Genomic DNA, 15,101 nt, shown 5'->3' with positions numbered 1-15,101 from the left:
CATATTTAACGTCAGGCTTGCTACAAGCCAAAATGGCAACATGACTTCAAATTCCCTAAGACTTAAACACATTAATGCTCAGGAAAAAGGAACAATTTCTAAATTTTCTTCTTTGGAAAATTTATTCAGTAAAGAAGAATCTGCTCTTTTATTCCCAATCTAGCCCTTCCATTGAGGAAATTGAAAGCCCCACAATCTTTGCATCTACTGAACTGGATGCCCTTTTGTGTATTTTTTAGGAGTAGCAGTAAGGGTGCCTGTGTCATGTACCCCAGCTCTGCACCCTATTTAGTCCCAGTATGGAAGCTTTCACTTAAATTGAAAACCCTGGGTCCATCTGAAATTAGCCTTCACTGGTCCAGGGATCCTTAGAAAACATGCTTCTCTTATTTGTGTGTACCTTTGATGTATGTGGCTTTCATGTTCAATTACTGTGTTAAACACAGTGATCTTCCTTTCCAGGGCTTTGTGTAGCAGAAGTTGACTTTCATCCTTCAGTTAAATCTAATTAAGGAAATCAACTGAAGGAACTTCTCATAAAAGTGAGATGTTATTATGTGCTAATGAAAGGCAGATCGGCTCCTTGTTACCCCAGTCATAAACACGAGGCTGCTTTCCCATCAAAGGGTCTTAATTATCTGTCCCCAGAGCGCTCCCATAATTATGGTATGCTATTATCAGGTGTCAATGAATGCCCAAACATGCCGTCTGTATGCAGAGAACATTCTGCGGAATAATGACACGATGGTCTTTGTTCAGCTTATCCAACGTTAAAACCCTAAATTGCTCTACTTCTTTAGAGCAAAACTGTTTATGGTGTAACCTCCATGTGGAAGGGTCCTTGGGTTTTTTTGTGTGTATCCAAGGATCTTCTTAGAAAAGTTGTTCTGGAGGGAGGAGTGGGAGCAAGTGCAACAGGGAGTTCTGCTTACTGTCCCCACACGAGAGGGTGTTGATGAGACCAGCACGTGGTTCTGCTGCTCTCTGCACCAGTGTTGATGGTGTCGGTTTTGCTCTCCTTCACCCCAGCTCTCTCACCAATTGCCTGGCAGTAGAGTCTTTTTTTCTAGGATCCCTCCTGCTTAGACAATCTGCCCCAAACCAACGACATCAGACCTCGGTGCTCTTTCTTTATGATAAGTCAGCTGGCTCTCAGGGCCGTGGCATGGCATCCGAACCACTAAGGATAGAATTTTCCTTTCTCTTGATCATAAGTCATTTTCTTGTCCTACTCATAGGTGGGGGCCTTCTAGAGCTCAGTCCCTCAGACCTACTGTCTAGCCTCTTAACTTGCTTTCTTCAGGTCTCCCTTATCTTCTTGCAGAGGATTATTTTTTAAGTCCTCAGTCCAACCTCTTTTCAGAGAACTCTCTGCTCTCCCTAAGAGAGGTGAGTGTGTGTGTGTGTGTGTGTGTGTGTGTGTGTGTGTTTTGCCTTACAAAGCTTTTCCTTTGTCTTATAAACCAGTGTCCTGGACTTTAATGGGAGTTGCCTTCTTGGCTGGGTCACAGCTGCACCCAAACAGCAGGAGAAGGCAGTGGTCCCTAAGTGGGTTCAAAAGATACTCCTCCAAACCTTCCCCACCTTCTGCAATGGCACGAGCTGGTGCAGATTTCATCACCAGAACAAGCAAGGCACCACACGAGCGCTATTTTTTTTTAACCATAGCATCTGAAACCTTCCCCGGAGTTGCTTCCAATCCAAGAGCAATCCAGATCAGACTCCTTTCTTCCATTCCCTTCTCCCCATGAAAGTGTTTCCTCAGTTCATTTTCATACAATTCTACTACCCACATTATCAATAACCATTTATTTATTTATTTATTTACCATTCTAAATTTTTTTTTAATTTTTAATTTTTTATAAACATATATTTTTATCCCCAGGGGTACAGGTCTGTGAATCGCCAGGTTTACACACTTCACAGCACTCACCAAAGCACATACCCTCCCCAATGTCCATAATCCCACCCCCTTCTTCTAACCCCCCTCCCCCCAGCAACCCTCAGTTAATAACCAATCATTTAAAAGCCAATCATTCTAAGGAATAATCTTCAAATGTGAAGAATACCAGAGTTACAGAATTATTTCTTTCTCTTTAATTCTTACATTATTATTTCTCAACTTTTTCTGCCAACTTTTCAGTATTTGAGACGTTACCTGTAACATACTGATGAAGCATTCGGTCGATAGGGACTGAGTACCTGGCTACTCAGAGGTCCACATCCACACTCCATGTTCAGCTGGGGTTCATGGGCAAGTAGCTCACTCCGTTATCAGTGTGCCCTCTTCCTTAGAATCTCATCTCCCTAACTTTTTCCTGAGCTGTTTGAGATCACACCCATGCCCATCCTTCCCTACACTCCCCTACCCTGTCCCCCTGCAGGCTCTACTTCCATACTTATAATTTTTAAAAACATTATTAAGTATCTTTTGGTTTTGCTACAGAGTGAGCTCCCCCAGGGAAGGCAAGGTGCCCGACTTGCCCAAGGTGTGTCTACATCGTGGACCTCAGTTTTTCGCAAACATGTTCTAGATAAATAAGTGAACGCTAATGCAAGGTCTGGTTTCCCCGCCAACCATAAAGCCTGGCTTCATTAAAAACTGTCCAGGGAAGAATTCAAAGTCGCACACTATTACCAAATTTGAACATAAAGAGATTTCATTATAGCTCTGGCAATAAAATCAACAGAACTCTGGATTCAAAATAAAATCTTTTGATTCAATTCAGAACGTTCAGTTCTGTATAAAACATACAGACTTTCCCCCCAAGAAGAATGTTAGTCTACCTAAAACTATTGTCAGGAGCAAACTTAACTGTGAGTTCTCCCCTACATAAAGACAGTCAATGCTTGCCTAATAAGACACAGAAATGGAATGCTTTATTCCAGAGACACAAAAAGAATCTTGTCTGAGAAAATTACACACAGATAGTCCCAGCAACAAGTGTAAAGATCTATGTCTTTTCTATTCCATGCCTGGCGAGCAAGGCAGCTGAAGCTGGTCTCTGGGTGCCAAGAGCACCAACTCGGCCGACCTTGACCGAGACCCAGTCCAAGGCAGGGGGCCACCTCTACCATAAGGGCTTCTAACAACAACCGAGGAGTCTTGATACATTGACAAAGGAAAAGCTACTAAGTTTATCCACTTTTCTAAGTTTGTATTTTTAAGAAGTAAGATATAGAAGTTTATAATTCAGTAAGAGAATTGATTTGAGAGCTGATTTTGAATATCAAAAACTTGTACAGTAGTTTAACTGTAATTTGCCTGCTGGTAGATGCTTCCCTAAATCATAGGTCAGCCTTGGACGAAAAAGTCAAAACCATAAAACTCAAGCTCTACAGTGATAATTGAGACAGCTTCTAAAGGGTGACTCTGGAAGTGAAGCTTTAGCAGAGCCACGAGATTATTTGTTTAGGTGGATTGCCCCTGCCTCTTCCCATGGTATGGAAGCAGGGTCTTTCCCCGTTGGTCTGCAGGACCAGCATTGATCCCTGGAAATGGACAGAGATCGAGCAGACCACAGCAAATGCAGAAACGCTTCCCAGAATCACTCACAAACACCCTCCATCCTCTTAACCATTTGTCTCCAGTGTAAAACGCCCCTTTGTCTTTCTGTCCCCAGTGCGCTACTTGGTGGGTAAGGAAGCAAGCAAAGGCAACAAGGAGCCACACCGGGAGTGTCCTTCAAAGGTAATGAGGCCAGTGGGGAGAACAGAAGTGAGCTGAGGCTGTATGCCAGGTCACCAAAAGACACCAGGGTCAAGCCTGTGGGAATACTGTGGAGATGTGTGCTATGATCCCGAAGGAGAAACTGAAAACATGAGCTCGTGTGACAAGAGAGAACAGAAACATGAGAAGTAGAAGCTGGACTCCTTTATTTATTTATTTATTTATTTATTTATTTATTCCCTTTTTTCTTTTTTGCTTTGTAGGCTCCATGCCCAGAATGCAGCCCAATGTGGGGCTTGAACTTACGACTCTGGGATCAACACCAGGTACCCCAAAGCTTCCGTTTCTAAGTGGGCATAGAGGAGGTCACAGTGGCCGTGTGGGAGCCCTGCTCCAAAGCTATCAGTCCTTGGGGAACAGGAGGGTGTGGAAGCATCAGGACAAGACTTGAAGTGCCCGGTCCCAGTCTGCTGGGGAGCACGGGAGTCTTGGCTAGAGGTCATTCTCTTCTCAGGTTTTGCTTTTTTGCCTTTTGATTTTAGTGCATCCTGCCTTTTCTCCAGCGGTTCCAAAGCACCAATGGGACAAGCATCCCAGGTTAGTTCCAGTCCCAGTCATTTGACCCGATCTAGAGGTGCCCAGCTTAGGATCCTGAGGTGGCTCCCGAGGCATACAAAGTCCTTAAGCCAAAGATCCTCCCCTCACCTCCAGCTGAGGCTTCTGCTTCTGTCACCTTTGGGCGGTGTCATCCCCACCTTCATCCCCCACTGCCCCCAACTTTCCCTCCTTTTGGGGGATGGGCAAAGCACTGGCCTGAGCCACCAGTCAGAGAACGTGGGGCAAAACACAAGACGCAGGCCGGGAAAGCTGGGCTCCCAATCCTGGCCTTGCTACGTTTTCTTCTGTCCACAGAGGAACTACTGAAGTTGTTCAGAGGGAGTGGGGTGCTCAGATCACAACCCTGGTGCTTCCAGAAGGCTGCAGAGAGGATGATGGCTTCTACAGAAGTCCAAGCAGTGGCAGGATGACTGACCAGTAAGAACAGGTCGACCAGTAGTGTAGGCCAGAGAAGCGGCCCATGGCAATAGGGATGGGGAACAGCAGGTTCACGCAGGACAGACTAGGAATCAGTTCCTGCTATTTCTTGGGATTTCGAGTTCTCTAAGTTCACTACATTAAGAATACTCTATATCCTAACATTACTACTGCCTCGATGTTCCCAGGGCATCTAAGTGTCATCACTGGGAGCATCCCCTAGGGGTACTGTCACCAAAGACAAGGTCACTTGGAGGCCATGGGGAGGGCAAATGCTTGAGAGGCTCTCAGCCAGGCCGCGGGCTCTTAACTCCTCCCTGGAGGCCAGCCTCAGCAGCTGTATTTAGAGACAATCTCTTGCCACCATGCCTTCTTTAAGCCCAGTTGTGTTGGTGGCCCGCTGAGTTTAGGTAGCTACGGAGATTTACAAGAGAAAAAAGCAAAAGGCAAGCACAGAGCTGCACTGTATGCCCTGTGGTGCCCCTGGAATGCAGAGCCAGCACGTCTCGCTCACCGGCAGAGCACGTGTCTGACGGGAGTGCCAGCAAAGCCTGGACTCGGTGGCTCTCTTGTGCCTGACTTGCTTAGACTGGGGGAGATTTGCAGCCCTGAAGCCTGTGGACTCCCAGACGAGTCAGCTGTGAGGGATTTCAGGGTCTTCTCTGAGCTCAGAGAGGATTCTTTGCCCACATTTGAAAAAAAAGAAAAAAAAAATAGCCTGTCCTATGGAAAGAAAATGCAAACAGCAAGAATGATGATGACGCTATTTACTGAGTGTTTGCTACTTGTTTGTCCTAGGCTAGGTGTCTCGGAGGTGTCTATAATTGGTAAAATTGACAACAGCTCCTCAAGATAGGCACTTAGTGTGCTTATCTAGTGAGGCTTAGCAAACTATCCTAGAGCTCAGCGGCTTAGAACAATTTGTTATTAGCGTGTCTCATGATAGCGCAGAAAGAAATTTGGATAGGTGCAGTCAGAGGGCCTCATTTCTGCCTCATGGTGTCTGGGTACTCAGCTGAAAAGGCTCACAAGGCTGGGAGCCAGGAGAGCTGGGGGCTGGGCACCTCTCCCTCCACACACATACACAGACCGTCTCCAGGCTCATCTCAAGGTTCTTCCCATCATGGTGGCCTCAGGATAGTCATACTGTTCAGGGGTCCAGGCAAGGCAGGAGGTGGAGCTTTCTGGAACAACATCACTCCCTCCATGTTCTCTTGGTCAGAGCATCCACAGAACATCTCCCCACCCTGGGTTCAAGGTAGAGGAGGAGTGGCACAGATTTGACGCCATTTTGAATCCACCACAGTTTCATCACCCTTATTTTATAGAAGAAGAAACAGAGGCTCAGAGAAGTGAAATAATTTATATCCTATGAGGAACCAGGTGAGACTGGAATATGGGACCACCTCTAAGCCTTTTCTCTTTCCAGTACACAACCCTGCTCCCTCAATGTTGGAACATTTAATATAATAAGATAAAACTTGGTGAGGGGTAAACCACCTTTCTGACCGGGTATAGAATAAAGCAAAACAAGTCATTTTGCTACCATCATTCACCCTCCATCACTAGCAAAAGGCATCCTGTCCTACACACAACTGTAGAATCTAAAACTTCTGTCCAATTTAAGAGGTTGTTCAAGGTAAAAGAAGAGAAAAAAATATAAATGAACAAAATCACCAATTTAAATGAGAACTACCTGGCTCAGGGTAGGTTTCTTTCCCCAGAGGATAGAAATATATTTACATTATGAAATAAGCTGGAATCCAATGGGAACCCCTTGTTATTATTAGATTTCCTCTGGAGAAGGATTCATAAATGAAAACATAACTTGCTATTTTAGTATTTTGTTTTTCAGGGAAGAAAAAAACCTTCTGCAAAAACAAATTTAAAAGGAAAAACTTATCCATTTCAAGCACTTGTTTATTTTTTTATTTGCCATGCTAAAACTGTCTTCTTTCATCTCTGACTTTGTTGGGAGCTGGGGGAGATGAGGGTGTTGTTGTTGTTTCTTTCTTTCTTTTTTTTTTTCCTATTCTTTTTTCCCCAAATCTGGAAGGTCTCCTTTTGAATGTGAGCGTGACTAAATATCTGTTCTTACCCCAGAAGCAGATTTTCTGAGTCCCCGCCTTCCTCTGGCAGTGGCTGTGGGCCTAGAGCTCCCCCCAGCGGGAGGAACGAGAATGGCGGGCAGAGGGGAGCTTGGTGTGGGCTGCCCAGTTTTCCCTGGGGCTTGAGGGGTCCTATCGACCCCTGTGAATACGATTCCTCTCCGGACCTTTTATGTCTCTTTTCTAGCCTGTGTCCTACCAGAGCGTTGTTTTTCTATCTCCGCAGCGACACGAAAATCTTGAGAAAAAGGGTCTTGTGACTGCTTTTGCAGCCTCAGTGCCCTCTGTGGATTTGACATTTTCATGTGTGAGTAAGGGTTCCTTTATAGACTATGAGCACTTTTTTACCTTCTTTGTTAACATTTGTGCATTTCTCATCACACAAGCAGACAGAAGTTGTATGTGAGCAAGAGACATGTTCCTGAAGACTTTCAAACGTAATCCAAACTTTGCCTGATTTTAGATGGGTCTTGACAAAGGAAGGTATGTTGGCTCATTCACAGAGTGGTTGGTCTCCTGCACTCCCGTGGGGCCTGCGCCTCGCTGGTCCTTTATGTTCCCGGAATAGGCCAGGCACACCCTGCCTCACCAACGTGCTGCTTCACTTTATCTCTCTATCAGCTGCTGTTCTTGTCCAGATAGCCCATTGGCTCAAGCCATCATGCCCACATGTCTTCATGCAGCCGTCACCTGCTCAGTGAGATAATTGGTCCCACCCTTGCGTGGGCACCACCTCAGCCCTCTTCCTACTTTATTTTCTGAGAAGCACAGATCCCCATTTAGCATTCCCACTTGTCTCTCAAGCCCCCACCTGCACCCTTCTCTCGCCAGCATGTAAACTCTGGGAGCACCAGGCAGGATTTCTGACTCTTGTATCCACAGCTGTACCTCTAGAGCCTGGAACAGTGCCCGGCACAGAGAAGCCACTCCACAAATATCTCTTGAATGAATGTCAAAAGAGTAAATAGCATAAACCCACTCTACAACTCTTTGTTCCTGACAGCTTCAAATTATGCAATTCTTTTTTTTTTTTAATTTTAAGATTGTATTTGTTTATTTGAGAAAGAGACAGAGAGCGCACAGGCAGAGGGAGAAGCAGCTCCCTGCTAAACAGGGAGCCCAGAGCTGGGCTTGATCTCAGGACCCAAAGATCATGACCTGAGCCGAAAGCAGACAATACCCCCAAGTTGTGCGATTCTTGAGGAGTTTTTAATGTAGAAGATGCATGTTATTTGCAAAATGTCACTGACAAAGTCAGGCATTATTAATATTTATGTTGTATTATTTCAAATCCGTATAATTGATATTTGCATAAAATGTAACCACACAATTAAGTTATTACAATTTAAGACTAAAGTCTTCTTCACAGGTTTATCTTTGGGATACAGTTTTAGAAAGAGAACATTTTCAAGATGGAACTATCTGCAAGTAGTCCAAAAAACATACAGTAGGACTCTACTAAGTCAATTTAGCAAATCGCTTTCTACTTTTATTCATAGATAACTAGCAGAGTAAGTTCTACGTCTTCACTCTTCTTGAAAGTATCATTCATCAAAACAGTTGTGTTGGTCAACATGGATATAAAAGATCTGTTATTAGACATATTAATAAGGCTGCAGATCTTTCTAGCTTTACTGTACTCTGAACTCTTCGGCAACACTGCTTAACTTTGTGTACAAAATAGTGAGAGGTATCACTTTTATGTGGAAAGTTCAGTTATGAATGCGAAATGTTGCCAGAATCTGACTGTAATCCAAAGTAACAATTAACGGCTGTTTCTGTGGTTTATGGCTATGAAAGCCTGCGCGAGTAGTGCCACCGTGTGTTTCCGAGGGAGAACTACAAGACCATGAACAAAGGAAATGAACTTGGAAAGTCTCAATAAAATGTACTTACTACATTTGGCAGGGATGTTTCCTTCTCAGCGATTTGGCAACTTACTTCAGTAATACCTAATAAATTCTCAACTCCACTTTCAACTAAGTGAAATTTCCAAACTAACATATATGTAGTAAAGTGCACTCTGATTTTTCCCCCCCAAATTTGAACATCTATAACGGATCCATGCAACCGAGTGGGGGTAATGTGTGAGTTCTTATTAAACTGCTACAGACCAGGGACCATTTTGCAGTCCATTACTGTGGCTTGACTATAGGCTTTGGAGCCAAGTGGTGCTGGGTTCAAGTTCTGCCTTCCTGCTTACTGACTGTGTGATCTTAAGCGAGTTCCTTAGCTTCTCTGAGCCTCAGTCTCCTCAGATGTGAAATGGGCTCGTTGTAGTGCCTCGAAGGCAGTATGCATAAAACACTTAGTAGAATTTCTTACAGACTGTGGCTGCTCTATTGAGCCATTGGTCTCACAGCTGTAAGGGACCCCCAGGGTGGGGGAGCCTTCAGTGTCAGGCAAGCTGGACAGGGTGGGGTCCACTCAGCACCACAATCATCCACCTCCTCCCCACTGACGCAGAGGCAACTACGGGACAGTGGCTACATTGGAAATTCTGCTCTGTGGCCTGAGATATGCTGGTCTGTACCATCCTGTGCCCAGGTCAGAGGACTGGCACCCGTGGGTGGGTCTTTCCCCATCTTACAGACTTCCTCTCTTGTGTTATCTTGGGGATTCTTTCAAAAATAGAAAGAAATGAACAATGAGGATTCTATGCAAGGTTAAGCAGCAGAGACGGAGGGAACCACGGAGAGAGCCCAGCAAACAGAAGCAGGTTATGAGCCTGAGGAATCCCCCCAAGGTGAATCTTCCCCCAAGGAAGAGCCATGCCAAGGCTCTGGAGCAAGGAGCTTCTGAATGCTCTAACTCCTCTTTCTCTTCTGGAAAAATGCAAGAATTTTAGGGCAGCATTGAGTGAGCTCTGTTCTAGGCACCACGCTGTAGTGGCTCCCCAGGAAGTCAGGGGCCCTATCCCCCGGAGCTCACATGTTAGTGGTGGGACAGATAGAGCAAACCATCAGTCGTGGCTAGAAAGGAGCAGGGTGGTCACAGGAATAAGAGGACAAGTCACCAGTTACCCCATATCTGCGTGGTGTGTGCCTCTTCAGTGCCAAGTATTACTCTAAACACAAGCAAGCAAACTGCATGTAGACATCCAGGCTTCTGGGGCTTAACTTCCATGGGGAGAGATGAGCAACAAACAAAAACTTCAATGAAACAAGAAAATGACATCATGGAAGATGCCAGGTACCATGGGGGCAAAGCAGGGCAATTCTGGGGTCTGAAAGCATGTCAAGGGGGTGGAGAGAGCAAGTGACAGGCTCAGTGGGGCAGGCACTGGAGAGTGGGTGAGGTTTGAATAGATTTAAAGAAGGTGGGGATCCATCAAAACTCTGGGGAGCATGCTCTGGGTGAGGGAACACTCGAACACAAAAACACTTGTTTTTGTGACTCAGACCCTGAGGGGGAACTGGCAGGGCTGGTGTGGCCAAGGGGCCTTGTGGGAGGCACTCAGGTCCTGGTAGGTCTTGTAGGTTGTGCTAAGGCCTGTGGCTTTCACTCTGAGAAAATGGGAGTCTTTGGAGGGTTTGGAACCCCCAGTGATCTGGTCTGATATGTTCTAGAAGAATCCTCTTGCTTCTGGACAAAATGGGGCACAGGTCCAAAGGCCACTGCTGTAACAGAGGATAGGAACTCAGACCCCACTCACAGCTGTGGACCGATCGAGAAGCCACTGGGTTCTGGAAATCTTTTGGAGGTAGAGTCAACCAAATTTCCTGACAGATCACATGTTGTAGGTGTGTGAGAAAGAGAGGAGGCCTGAGTCACTCCATGTGCTTGGACCATGAGTAGAACAGAGTTGCCATCTGCCAGCATGGGTAAGATGAGGAAGAGTGGGTTTGCAGTCTCAGGAGTTCAGATTTGCACAGGGTACAAGAGGTTTTCAATTTCTGAGTGGGACTTTAGAGCATACATTGAATATATGAATCTGGAGAAATATTTCTCAATCTTGATCTCCATATTAATCTCATTAATTTCATAGATATTTAGAAGTGACTTTTTAGGCAATGGATTCATTAATGTTAACAAAAATATAGATATCATAATATATAGAGATATCTGTCAGTTTTATCCCAACAAAAGTCAAGAATTATTTTCTAAAATCCTATTGCAAGGAGGGGATCCTGTCAAATTATAATAGGATTTGTCCTCAAAGTCTGTTAGTTTTTGTTTGCTTTTTTGTTTTGTTTTGTTTTTGTGACTCAGAATCTCTTTTCCCAGAGAAATGACTTTATAACTCATGGTAATACTTGGGCCAAGTCTGAGTCCACGTAACCTATTACACAGCAATAGATTTGCAAAACAAAACCTAAAATTAAAAATAAATCTTTTAAAATAGCAATGCTGCTGAGGTCCTGGTAATTTAATAAGCACACAAAACTTAGTGATATGGGAGCTTTTGTGTTTCCTCACTTACAGTTTCTGAGTTAAAACGGAGTTCATGGACCAAACTCTCTCCCAAGCAAAGACAAAGACCCTTCATTTCCCTGAACACTCAGCTGAGGAAGGTGGGTCCAAGAATCTGGCTTCCTGGCAGCAGAGCTGATGAGAGCAGGGGAGGTTCATGCACACGAGGAACCCAGGGACCCGGGCGTGAAAAACCTCCTGAAGGCTGCAGCCCACCGCTAGTGAACCATGGGGTAGCAAGCTCTAGTTCAGCCTCATTTACCCCCTGATGGAAATTACTGTAGTCAGATTCCAAACCAGCAGAGCACTTGGGCATGCACATTTTTCTTGGGGCAAGATAAAAAAATTTAAAAAAGGAACCTGTAGAATAAGAGAGGATGAGCTTAGTGGGTCGCTTGAGCCAGAAGCCAGCATGGGGAATGAATGGGACATTGACTGCCTGCAGGGGCCCAGGAGAGGATCTGAGAGATGCCTGGGAAAGTAGGGAGAAAGCAGGAGATGGGTGGAAGGCAAAGACGACAAAGACAACCTTTGCTTGGGTGCTGGCAGCAGCTGCTATGATAGCAAGAATTCTTTTCATGGGGTACACCATCAGGTCTTGTTTGAAAAATTACACTCTTTAGTTTTTCCTCGTTTGGGTGCAAATGTTCCACTTTTGGCTCATCCGAGCTGGCTTCCCATTGTAAATATCTCTCCCTCCTGCCCTACTTCACCCGAAATGTAGGATCAGGGGAGAATAAAGTAGAGTATTTGTATCCCCCTTTACACTCCCTGTTCTTCCTCCTCTAGCTCCCTTTCCTGGGAAGTGAGTGAGCATGGACTTACACAGTTTCCCTAATCAAAGGTTTTTGGGAACAGGGAACCCTTAAATGCCAAGGGCATGTCAGAACCTCCTTTCTCTTTTCTATTCTTTCTTTGTCAATGCTTAGCAACATTACATTAAATATTTGTGTCCCCTCATTGATCACAAATTCCATGTGAACAGATATTATGTCCTGAAAGGGTTTCGAGTGGGCTGCCTCAGATTATGGTACTTTGGCATACTGAACAATTTAAGGTGAAGGAATTTGAGGAATAACAGGTGCAGGAAGGTCTCGCGGACCGCTCCCTTCTTCCCTGAAGCAGATCATAAGACCCGGGAGGACAGAAAACAGTTTTCTTCAACTCTCTTAGAATCGCTGCCTGGTTCTAAAAATTAAACAAAGATTAACAGGATAAAAGTATACAGGTGTATTTCATGTAAGTTTTACATGGCATGGGAGACTTCATAAGGAAATGAAGACCCAGAGAACTACACCTGTGTGTTTTCATGCTGGGTTCAGTGAGGAGGGGGCAGGCACCGAGGAATATGACAAGGAGTGGAAGGTAAGGGCGGTAAAGTGGAAGGAGCTTAGCAAGTCCTGCGTGTTCAGATTCTTCCGTGTTCCTCCATCTTTGGCAAGAAGCATGTTGCTTTCTTCCAGGTGTAGGGAGGCCGTTCCCACATGAGGGTTTATGACCTGTTTCAGGGCAGAAGGGCAATGGGCAGGGGAGGTCAGAGTGCTCTACCTGCTTCTGTTGTTTGCTCAAACTTCCTTGGCTTAAAATATTCAACAAACCAAAGTGACATATTTTGGGGGAGCATGTCCTAATCCCATCAGGCCTCCTATGAGAGACGTCCTCTCATACCTGGAAAAGAGGACCTTCCTTATCTCAGACGGTGAAGGGATGCTGAATGAACAGTCCTTGCTAGGTTTCCTTCAGTTTACTACCCTTAACTCATATCCTTTGTCCTGTCATGTTTCCCACAACTTTTCCCCCTTCATCAAACCTAGCATAACCACATTCAGGTTTAACCACTTTCACAGGTCTTCATTTCCTTAGGAGGTCTCTGTGTCCTGTGAAACTTGTATTACATAAGTCTGTATGCTTTCCTCCTGTTGATCTGTCTTTGCCAGTCTAATTTACAGTGCCCTGGATGGAGAATCTAAGATGGGTAGAGGAAGACAATTCTTTCTCCCCTATGTTTTCTTGCTTACCATTGGGTCCTGTGTGTATAGGAACAGCACCTTGAAAAGAGTGGGTGCTCAGAAAACATTTAATAAGTGAATGTGTGAACAAGTGAGCGTGAGGAGGAGGCTAGGGACTTTTGGTGGAGATCCCTTAGAAACATTTCTGGCACTTTGAGTGGTTTCGGGGGTTGATGGCACTGGGGGGGGGATGTTAAATCTAATTTCACCTAAAAATGTAAAATGTCACTGTTTCTTGATAAAGTCCCCAGTTCCCTTATAACCGAATCAGTTATTACAGAGCTATGATGAGCTGGAAGTCACAATCACAATATTCTGTACCCCTTCATGTCCCTACTTCTCGAGTCTGGACTTGCCTCATGATTTGCTTTGAGCAATAAAAGTGGCAGAAGTGATTTTGAGTTGGTTCCAGGAGGCCTATAGCTTCCACTTCCCCCTCTGGGAATGGTGTGCCTTCATATGAGGTGGCTCGAGCTAGACAATGGGAGGATGACGGTAAGCCTTGTGCATCGATGGTGCTCACCCCCGTGAGACTAAATAAGGACATGAGGACAGATGAGAGAGATGTTCACTAGAGAAAAGGAAGACTATTTAGGCATAGATACAGGTCACTGGCAGATGGGCTGATGAGGCCAAAAGCAAGATATCTCTTCAGTTGCTATTTCCTATGAAACAAGATCCCTGGTGGTCTAGTGGTTAGGATTCGGCGCTCTCCTATGAAACAAGAAGTAAGAGTTGGCAGGCGGGCGGGGAGATTGTGTGGGAATTTGGAGGAGAAAGAGGGTGTGAATGGCCATCCAAGTGAGTGGGTGAGTAATTTGACAGGAAAATGAAGTACAGTTGCTCAGCAGCAAAGACCAAAGACCTCCTTGATGTTTATGATCGTTAAATTGAGTCATGTTAACAGGCTAGTTTGTTTTTTCTCCAGCCGCGTTTCCTTCCTCAAGAGCAGTTCCAGAGTGGGTGGAGAGTTGGGGCTTTTCCAGACAGGGAGAGAAGGAGGGATAGAGAGGGCCAAGGAGGTTGAGGCTTCGCTACCACAGGGTAGCTAGAATGATGGAACATGAGATCTCTGCTGGGTGAAGAGGGAAGTGTGAATAAGAACAGAAGAACAGGAAAACGGACGGAGCTCTGTTGAAAGTGAGAATTGCTGACACTAGGAAGGGCGAGCAGGAATGAGAGGAGGTAGTTCAAGTGGGCTGCCTGAAATGGACATAGTGGAAGGCACACAGTTACTAGTAATAAGGTCGAGGGAGCGATCCTGGGAAGTTGGTGGGGGTGAGAATCCAAGAGGCGAGTAGGCATTGCAGGAATCATCTATGTGGGTATTGCAATAACTGTGAGGGATCCACTGAGCCAGGAGTATTACTGGCTGTTATCCCTGCTTGAGCACTGCAAAAGATCCGAACTCCCTGAACTTTTCATTCAAAGCCCTCACTACAATTTGTGTGTCCGGTGATTATTTGGCAGTAAACGAGACTGATAGTCTGTTTTGCTTACTGACTGGCATACAGTTGGCGCTCAAAGGCAGGATGAATGAGCACCATTCCAGCTATGGAGTAAGTGTAATAAATTATAGCACCAACGTGTTTCACGTGAATAGAAAAGCAAAGCTCCACGGGGGCGGGAATTTTTTATTTTTTATTTTTTTGGTCTATTGTACTCCCCACTGATTTCCTGGTGCTTGGAAAAGTTCCAGGGACATATTAGGTGCTCAATAAATATTTACTGAGCGACTGCAGGCAGGAACGGCCCTCGGTACCCACGGCGCTTGCGCTAAACGCCCAAGGCTCAGGCGAAAACGGGCGCTCTGCGCCTGCGCAGTGTGTGCCAGAGCTGCGCCCCTACTGGTTCCCGACACTACTT

Source organism: Mustela putorius, unplaced genomic scaffold, assembly GCF_011764305.1.
Source record: "Mustela putorius furo isolate JIRA1106 unplaced genomic scaffold, ASM1176430v1.1 tig00003858_pilon_pilon_pilon, whole genome shotgun sequence".
NCBI classification, from domain to species: domain Eukaryota; kingdom Metazoa; phylum Chordata; class Mammalia; order Carnivora; family Mustelidae; genus Mustela; species Mustela putorius.
This window is presented reverse-complemented; position numbering follows the sequence as displayed.